Source organism: Solanum dulcamara, chromosome 11 (assembly GCF_947179165.1).
Source record: "Solanum dulcamara chromosome 11, daSolDulc1.2, whole genome shotgun sequence".
NCBI classification, from domain to species: Eukaryota; Viridiplantae; Streptophyta; class Magnoliopsida; order Solanales; family Solanaceae; genus Solanum; species Solanum dulcamara.
In genome coordinates this window covers 39,026,781-39,036,952 of record NC_077247.1, presented here as the reverse complement: position 1 = coordinate 39,036,952, position 10,172 = coordinate 39,026,781, and positions in this window count along the sequence as shown.

Sequence of the window (10,172 nt, the reverse complement as noted above, 5' to 3'; positions counted from 1 at the left end):
TTGATGTAACATAATTTCATATGTATGAATTGATGGTTTACAAGTAATTCCTCTATTATCTATTTAAAGGTTCTTGAAATTCATGGTGGGTTGTTTAAAGCATGATTTTTGATTAATGGATTTCAAAATATTTATGTATATTTATTTACATACATATTTGCAAGTTGAAGTGATTTGAACCCATCTAGTTTTACTATGTTTTTAATAAAGTTTGACTTGAAGGCCTTGACTCCAAATGAATGTTTATGAAAGCAATATCTATGATCAAAGAGGGAGTCTTATGAAATGAAAGAATGATGCAATGATATCAATGATGGATTCTTTATGCAATAAGGACAATTCTTGCATATTTGAATTATCAAATGTTTTAATGAGCTATTCTACCGAATATGATGTTTGAATTTTCAAGTTATATGCTACGAATATTTTGAAGTATTAAACTATTCCGTGGGATTGACTTAGAACCGAATGAGGCATTGAGGTGGGATTCGGTAAGGGAATCCTAGTAGCAACCCCTTGTCTCATTAACTATGTGCCAACATAGGAACCCTTGTAGGCTTAGGCTAATGGATCCATAAAAAGCCCTTAAAGTTAAAGTTAAAGAAATAAATGAAGTTGACGGAGTTCTACCCGGCAAGTAGTCTCCCCGGCCAACATAGGGGGTTATGTTGGATTCCATGTAATAGCTTGCATGGTCTTAAATGTCGGTTATGGTTTATTTCCCACAAAATGAATGTTTTAAAGGATATATATATGATTTATTATGCATACATTAAATTATGTTTCATATTACATAAATGTTTTACTGTTTCTTCAATGTTCATGCATTCTTACATACTTAGTACATTCAAAGTACTAACGCATACTCTTTTGCCTACATGATATCACCATGTAGGGATCAGTGCTCCTCATCGTTCTCCTCCACGTGGCTAGTTGAGACTTCGTTTGAAGACTACTTTTGGTGAGTTCGCATGTTCCGGGAACAATATTCCTTTATATTTCTAACTTATGATATGTTAAGACGTTTTACTATGAAATTTCTTCTATTATGATTGAGGGTGAGCTAGGGATTTGTCTTAGCCCCGTTAAATCAAATAGTTAGAGGTATTGTTGGACATATGTAAGTTGAAGATTTATTATGATTTCCGCTTGTTTATTTATCATCATTACCTATGAAAGGCTAAAAAATGCTAAGAGGCTTGTTTGAGGTACTTTCGGGTTCCTCATTCGCCATGTCACGTCTAGGACCTAGGCTTGGGTCGTGACAAACTTGGTATCAGAGCCTGAGGTTTTGAATGATCCTTGGAAGTCCAACATGCCGCGTCGAATAGGTTCTTGTTCATGGTTGTGAAGCGCGCCACAATTATGAATAAGAGACTATGAGGCGTTTAGGAAACTTTTCAGTTCTTTCAAATTCATATCGTGCCTTAGAGTGTCCTAAGCTTTCCTTTAACTAACGATCCATTTTGTGTTCTATAGATAATGACTCGTGGAAGACCACCTCGAAGAGCAAGGGTTGACGATGAGGACCAAACTCCTCCGATTCCTAATGCCCAACATCATGAGGATGGGGTAACCCATGCCGAGTTTCGCAGTGTTATTACTTTGTTAGCTCAAGTCGTAGCTAACCAAGGGAATCTAGGTGTTCCTCCTCCCCAAATGCAAAATCCAGCCTCTAGAATTCGGGATTTCCAAAGGATGAATCCACCCGAGTTCGATGGTTCTAAACTAGATGAGGACCCTATGGAGTTCATTAATGAGGTATACCGGATTATGGCTATCATGGGTGTTCTACCAAATGAGAAGGCCGAGCTAGTGGCCTATCAACTCAAAGGTGTATCTCGAGTGTGGTACGAACAATGGGTTGTTGAGAGGGATGAAGAAATAGGATCGATCGGATGGGAAGAGTTCAAAGGTGCCTTCCTAGACCGCTTTTTCCCATTAGAGCTAAGGGAGGCCAAAATCCAAGAGTTCATCAACCTCCGTCAAGGAAGTATGAGCGTGAGGGAGTATGCTCTCAAATTCACTAAGTTGTCAAAGTATGCTCACTTTATGGTCTCTGACCCAAGAGCTAGGATGAGCAAGTTTATTTCTGGTGTGTCAAGATTGGTGTCCAAGGAGTGCAAAACGGCCATATTGGTCAAGGAGATGGATATCTCTCGGTTAATGACTTACGCAGAACAAATTGAAGAAGAGAAGCTTAAAGAGAGATCAAGGGGGTTCAAAAAGGCTAGAGTGGATGGTGGAGGGTTTAACCCTCAAAGGTCCAATTATGGTAACAATGGCAAAGGCCAAGGTGGGCAACGATTTATGGGACAAGGTTCCACCAATACTCCTCCTCCAAAGTTCAACAAGGACAAGAGTGGTAAACCAATGATTCCAAGAGAGAATGTTGCTACTCAAACTTTCCCCACTTGCAAGAAGTGTGGAAGGACTCACAAAGGGGAATGCTTAGCCGGCTCCAATGCATGCTTTAAGTGTGGCAAGCTGGGCCACCATGCTAAGGATTGTAGAGATGGTGGTGGTAGAACTCAAGGACAAATTTCTCATGGTCAACAAGTCCAAGAAGGTGTCCAACGCACCAATCGCTTTTACGCCTTGCATGGGAGATAAGAGGTTGAGGATGCACCCAATGTCATTACTGGTATGTTAAAGGTCTTTTCTTTTGATGTGTATGCACTATTAGATCCGGGTGCAAATTTATCTTTTGTTACTCCATTCCTTGCTAATAGATTTGATGTTTTACCTGAAATGTTATTAGAGCCTTATTTACTGTCTACCCCTGTTGGTGAGTCAGTTATTGCTAGAAAGGTCTATAGGGGTTGCCTTGTGTCTATCTTGCATAAAGTTATTCCTTGTGATCTCATTGAGCTTGACATGATAGATTTCGATGTCATTCTTGGGATGGATTGTTACACGCATCTTATGCTTCCATAGATTGTAGGAATCGTCGAGTCAAGTTCCAATTTCCAAATGAGCCTGTTATTGAATGGCAGGGTCGTGATTCGGTGGTGAAGGGTCAGTTTATTTCTTATCTTAAGGCTCGCAAAATGATTTCTAAGGGATGTATTTACCATATTGTGAGGGTTAGGGATGTCAACTCCAAAAGTCCTTCTCTTGGGTCAGTTCCTATAGTCAATAAATTCCCTGATGTCTTTCCTGATGACCTTCCCGGTGTCCCTCCCGAAAGGGAAGTTGATTTTGGTATCGATCTCCTCCCTGATACCCAACCTATCTCTATTCCTCCTTACTGCATAGCCCCAGCAGAATTGAAAGAGCTGAAGGAACAATTAAAGGACTTGTTAGTGAAGGGGTTCATAAGACCAAGTATTTCGCCATGGGGTGCTCCCGTTCTATTTGTAAGAAAGAAGGATAGGTCACTTCGAATGTGCATAGACTACCGGCAATTAAATAAGATGACCATTAAGAACAAGTACCCACTCCCTAGAATAGATGACTTGTTTGATCAATTACAAGGGGCAAGTCACTTCTCCAAGATCGACCTTCGGTCCGGCTACCACCAACTACGGGTAAAGGAGTGTGACATTCCCAAAACAGCCTTTCGAACAAGGTATGGTCACTATGAGTTTGTGGTGATGAGTTTTAGGTTGACGAATGCACCGGCGGTGTTTATGGACTTAATGAATAAGGTGTTCAAACCTTACCTTGATACCTTTGTAGTAGTCTTCATTGATGATATTTTAATTTACTCTCGGAGTGAGGAAGAACATAAAATTCACTTGAGAGTTGTGCTTCAAACATTGAGGGATAGGCAATTATTTGCAAAATTTAGTAAGTGTGAATTTTGGTTAAAGGAGGTAGCATTTCTTGGTCACGTAGTGTCCGATGATGGAATCAAGGTTGATCCTAAGAAAATAGAGGCAGTCAAAAATTGGCCTAGACCATTATCTTCTTCAGACATTAGGAGCTTCTTAGGTCTAGCCGAGTACTATAGAAAGTTCGTCAAAGGCTTTTCTTCCATCTCATCTCCTATGAAAAAATTGTTCCAAAAGAAATCCAAATTCATATGGACAGATGAGTGTGAGAAGAGTTTCCAGACCTTAAAAGATCGACTTATCTCTGCTCCTATTTTGACTCTCCCAGAAGGATTAGAAGGGTTTGTAGTTTATTGTGATGCTTCAAAGGTTGGTTTAGGTTGTGTCTTAATGCAAAAAGGCAAGGTAATAGCCTATGCTTCTAGGCAATTAAAGGTGCATGAGCGCAACTACCCTACCCATGACCTTGAATTGGCGGCCGTTGTTTTTGCTCTGAAGATTTGGAGGCATTACCTCTATGGGGTGCATGTGGATGTGTATACTGATCATAAGAGTCTTCAATATATATTCACCCAAAAGGACCTTAATCTAAGGCAAAGAAGGTGGCTAGAACTCCTTAAGGACTATGACATGAGTGTGCACTATCATTCGGGTAAAGCCAATGTGGTTGTTGATGCACTTAGTAGAGTGTCTATGGGGAGTGTGGCCCATGTGGATGAAATGAAGAGGGAGTTGGTGAAAGATGTTCACCGATTGGCTAGATTAGGGGTGAAGTTGGGTAGTACTAATGATGGGGGTATGGTTGTTCAAAATAGGTCTGAATCCTCTTTGGTGGTGGATGTTAAATACAAGCAAGATCTTGACCCAAAGCTTATCGAGTTAAAGAAGTTGGTAAAGGAAAAGAAGATAGAGTTCTTTTCCCAAGGGGGAGATGGGGTACTATACTATCAAGGTCGATTATGTGTTCCAAATGTTGATGGCCTAAGGAGTTTGATCATGATGGAGGCTCATAATTCTACATACTCCATTCATCCCGGTTCAACAAAAATGTACCGAGACTTAAAGGAGTTGTATTGGTGGGGTGGCATGAAGAAGGACATAGCAAGGTTTGTGTCCGAATGTATGAATTGCCAACAAGTGAAGGCCGAACATCAAAGGCCGGGTGGCCTAGCCCAAGATATTGAAATCCCAACTTGGAAGTGGAAAGATGTGAATATGGATTTTGTAGTGGGTTTGCCTCAAACCCGGAAACGTCATGACTCGATTTGTGTAATTGTTGATAGAATGACTAAGTCAACTCATTTCCTACTGACAAATATTTCAATCAACAAATTATGTCATAGTAAGTAAAACACTAAACCTTCTTCCAATTCAATCGAGAAAAAAAAATAAGAACACATTTTAAATAATAGACCTCCACATATGAAGAAAAAGATCAGGACTACCTGGATGCTTCGGTTAGGAAGGATATACAAATAAAATGTAACCTATGATGTTGACAACAAACAAAATAATATTAAAGCGTGTAAGACAACTCTTCTTATTGTTTTGTTTTTGTTAGTGATGTAAGAAATGTAAAAAATATTTTTCTTTTTTCTTCACTCTCTCTATTTTTTGTTCTCCCCTTTTTTGTGTTTTATCTCTGTCTTTATAGACACGGGTAAAAGACAATCCCCATCAACAAAGACAATTGGCCAAATTTATTTAATTCAAAATTTCAAATAAGTAAAACAAAACAATCAACTTTCAAAGATTTGCTCCTAAAATTACTCAAAAAGATATTTTATTCCAAGAAAGTGGAGTATTATCTTTATTTAAAGTAGTAGGATACTAACTTTATTTCAAATTTAATAAAGGGGCAAGATTAATTATGATAAATGCCAAAATAATTACTATATGCTAGCAAATTAAGAAAGTGTTAATTAGTAATTATTTTTCTATAGACAAATATTTCAATCAACAAATTATGTCATAATAAGTAAAACACAAAACCATCTTCCCAATTCAATCGAGAAAACAAAAATAAGAACACATTTTAAATAATAGACCTCCACATATAAAGAAAAAGATCAGGACTAACTTGGATGCTTCAGTTAGGAAGGATAGACAAAAAAATTCTAACTTGTGATGTTGAGAACAAGCAAAATAATATTAAAGCGTGTAAGACAACTCTTCTTATTGTTTTATTTTTGGGAGAGATGTAAGAAATGTAAAAAATATTTTTCTTTTTTCTTCACTCTCTCTATTTTTTGTTCTCCTCTTTTTTTGTGTTTTATCTCTGTCTTTATAGAAATGGGTAAAAGACAATTCCCATCAACAAAGACAACTGACCAAATTTCTTTAATTCTAAATTTCAAATAGGTAAGACAAAACAATCAAATTTCCAAGATTTGCTCATAAAATTACTCAAAAAGATGCTTTATTCCAAGAAAGTGTAGTATTAACTTTATTTAAAGTAGTAGGGTACTAACTTTATTTCAAATTTCATAAAGGGGCAAGATTAATTATGATAAATGCCAAAATAATTACTATATGCTAGCAAATTAAGAAAGTGTTAATTAGTAATTATTTATCTACAGACAAATATTTCAATCAACAAATTATGTCATAATAAGTAAAACACTAAACCTTTTTCCCAATTCAATCGAGAAAACAAAAATAAGAACACATTTTAAATAATAGACCTCCACATTTAAAGAAAAAGATCAGGACTAACCTGGATGCTTCAGTTAGGAAGGATAGACAAAAAAAATCTAACTTGTGATATTGACAACAAACAAAATAATATTAAAGCGTGTAAGACAACTCTTCTTATTGTTTTGTTTTTGTTAGAGATGTAAGAAATGTAAAAAATATTTTCCTTTTTTCTTCACTCTCTCTATTTTTTGTTCTCCCCTTTTTTGTGTTTTATCTCTGTCTTTATAGACACGGGTAAAAGACAATCCCCATCAACAAAGACAATTGGCCAAATTTATTTAATTCAAAATTTCAAATAAGTAAAACAAAACAATCAACTTTCCAAGATTTGCTCCTAAAATTACTCAAAAAGATATTTTATTCCAAGAAAGTGGAGTATTATCTTTATTTAAAGTAGTAGGGTACTAACTTTATTTCAAATTTCATAAAGGGGCAAGATTAATTATGATAAATGCCAAAATAATTACTATATGCTAGCAAATTAAGAAAGTGTTAATTAGTAATTATTTTTGTACTGACAAATATTTCAATCAATAAATTATGTCATAGTAAGTAAAACACTAAACCTTCTTCCAATTCAATCGAGAAAAAAAAAATAAGAACACATTTTAAATAATAGACCTCTACATATGAAGAAAAAGATCAGGACTAACCTGGATGCTTCGATTAGGAAGGATAGACAAATAAAATCTAACTTGTGATGTTGATAACAAGCAAAATAATATTAAAGCGTGTAAGACAACTGTAACATCCCCTAAAAACGTTGTATACGATGTTTCAATTTTCGCCTAAACATGATACAGCCTCTGTATTTTGGTCATAACGTTTTATAGGAATATCCAAATTGAGTGATTCAAATTTCTGAGTAATCACAAGATCATTACCTACAACCTTTATGAAGAACATATTTTAAGATTCAGAGTTTAAGTAGATCAAATAAATTAATTTTTGTAAGATAGGATGCTGTGACGGAAATGAGTGTTTATAGAAGAAAAATCATATCTCACTGTAGGTTTATCCAAAATTGGTTGATTCTTCAACGATATGAAACTACACTTCCATATTTACAATTCTTATGAAGACACCAAATCCTAATAAGGAATTTATCTTATTCAAACGCAGCTCCCAAAAAGAGTATTCTGTCAAAGATAGCTCATTTCACCTACCATAGAAAGATCTAGATACATTTGACATCACTCATGACATAAATTGTCCTCCATTTAACATCATCCATGACATCAATATATTCCACTAAATTTTCAGATTTTTATTTATAATTATTTTATTTATTGTTAGGTCCCTCTTTCCCACCTATAAATACCCACCTTATTTCCTCATTTTATTCATCAAGCTTTCTCAAGATAATCTTCTCTCTATACACTTCTTTACACATTCTTAAATATAGTTTTAGTTCTTAGTAGTGAAGAAATACTATTCCGGTGATTCATATACTCCGGGTAGTACACAAAACGTCCCGGCGAGGAGAGAAGTTAGGACTCAAGAGTGTTCATTAAGTCTTTCGGTACCAACTAAAGCTTCGGTTTCCAGGTATGTAAGGCTTCAATGAGAGTATTCCTTCCACTCTCATATCTAAATTATTTTGATTATATGATAAATTATATTTATTTTCCTTAAGCTCTACTCTAAGTTATGTGGGTATTTATCCATGGATTCTTCCACCCATGTAGTCCAAAAACTCTTCCAATTAAGTCTCTTGATTTCAATTAATATTTTCTTATGGTAATTCTTATTTTTACTTAATAGTATGAATAATGGTTAAACTAATGATTCTTGCTCTATTTTGATATAACATAATTTAATATGTATGAATTGATGGTTTACAAGTAATTCCTCTATTATCTATTTAAAGGTTCTTAAAATTCATGGTGGGTTGTTTAAAGCATGATTTTTAATTAATGGATTTCAAAGTATTTATGTATATTTATTTAGATACATATTTGCAAGTTGAAGTGATTTGAACCCATCTAGTTTTACTATGTTTTTAATAAAGTTTGACTTGAAAGCCTTGACTCCAAATGAATGTTTATGAAAGCAATATCTATGATAAAAAAGGGAGTCTTATGAAATGAAAGAATGATGCAATGATATGAATGATGGATTCTTTATGCAATAAGGACAATTCTTGCATATTTGAATTATCAAATATTTTAATGAACTATTCTACCGAATATGATGTTTGAATTTTTAAGTTATATGCTATGAATATTTTGAAGTATTAAACTATTCCGTGGGATTGACTTAGCACCGAATGAGGCATTGAGGTGGGATTCGGTAAGGGAATCCTAGTAGCAACCCCTTGTCTCATTAACTATGTGCCAATATAGGAGCCCTTGTAGGCTTAGGCTAATGGATCCATAAAAAGCCCTTAAAGTTAAAGTTAAAGAAATAAATGAAGTTGACGGAGTTCTACCCGGCAAGTAGTCTCCCCGGCCAACATAGGGGGTTATGTTGGATTCCATGTAATAGCTTGCATGGTCTTAAATGTCGGTTATGGTTTATTTCCCACAAAATGAATGTTTTAAAGGATATATATATGATTTATTATGCATACATTAAATTATGTTTCATATTACATAAATGTTTTACTGTTTCTTCAATGTTCATGCATTCTTACATACTTAGTACATTCAAAGTACTAACGCATACTCTTTTGCCTACATGATATCACCATGTAGGGATCAGTGCTCCTCCTCGTTCTCCTCCACGTGGCTAGTTGAGATTTCGTTTGAAGACTACTTTTGGTGAGTTCCCATGTTCCGAGAACAATATTCCTTTATATTTCTAACTTATGATATGTTAAGACGTTTTACTATGAAATTTCCTCTATTATGATTGAGGGTGAGCTAGGGATTTGTCTTAGCCCCGTTAAATCAAATAGTTAGAGGTATTGTTCGACATATGTAAGTTGAAGATTTATTATGATTTCTACTTGTTTATTTATCATCATTACCTATGAAAGGCTAAAAAAATGCTAAGAGGCTTGTTTGAGGTACTTTCGGGTTCCTCATTCGCTATGTCAAATCTAGGCCCTAGGCTTGGGTCATGACAAACTTGGTATTAGAGCCCGAGGTTTTGAATGATCCTTAGAAGTCCAACATGCCGCGTCGAATAGGTTCTTGTTCATGGTTGTGAAGCGCGCCATAATTATGAATAAGAGACTATGAGGCATTTAGGAAAATTTTCAGTTCTTTCAAATTAATGTCGTGCCTTAGAGTGTCCTAAGCTTTCCTTTAACTAACGACCCATTTTGTGTTCTATAGATGATGACTCATGGAAGACCACCTCGAAGAGCAAGGGTTGACGATGAGGACCAAACTCCTCCGATTCCTAATGCCCAACATCATGAGGACGGGGTAACCCATGCCGAGTTTCACAGTGTTATTACTTTGTTAGCTCAAGTCGTAGCTAACCAAGGGAATCTAGGTGTTCCTCCTCCCCAAATGCAAAATCCAGCCTCTAGAATTCGGGATTTCCAAAGGATGAATCCACCCGAGTTCGATGGTTCTAAATTAGATGAGGACCCTATGGAGTTCATTAATGAGGTGTACCGGATTATGGCTATCATGGGTCTGCCACCAAATGCTAGTGGCCTATCAACTCAAAGGTGTATCTCGAGTGTGGTACGAACAATGGGTTGTTGAGAGGGATGAAGAAATAGGATCGATAGGATGGGAAGAG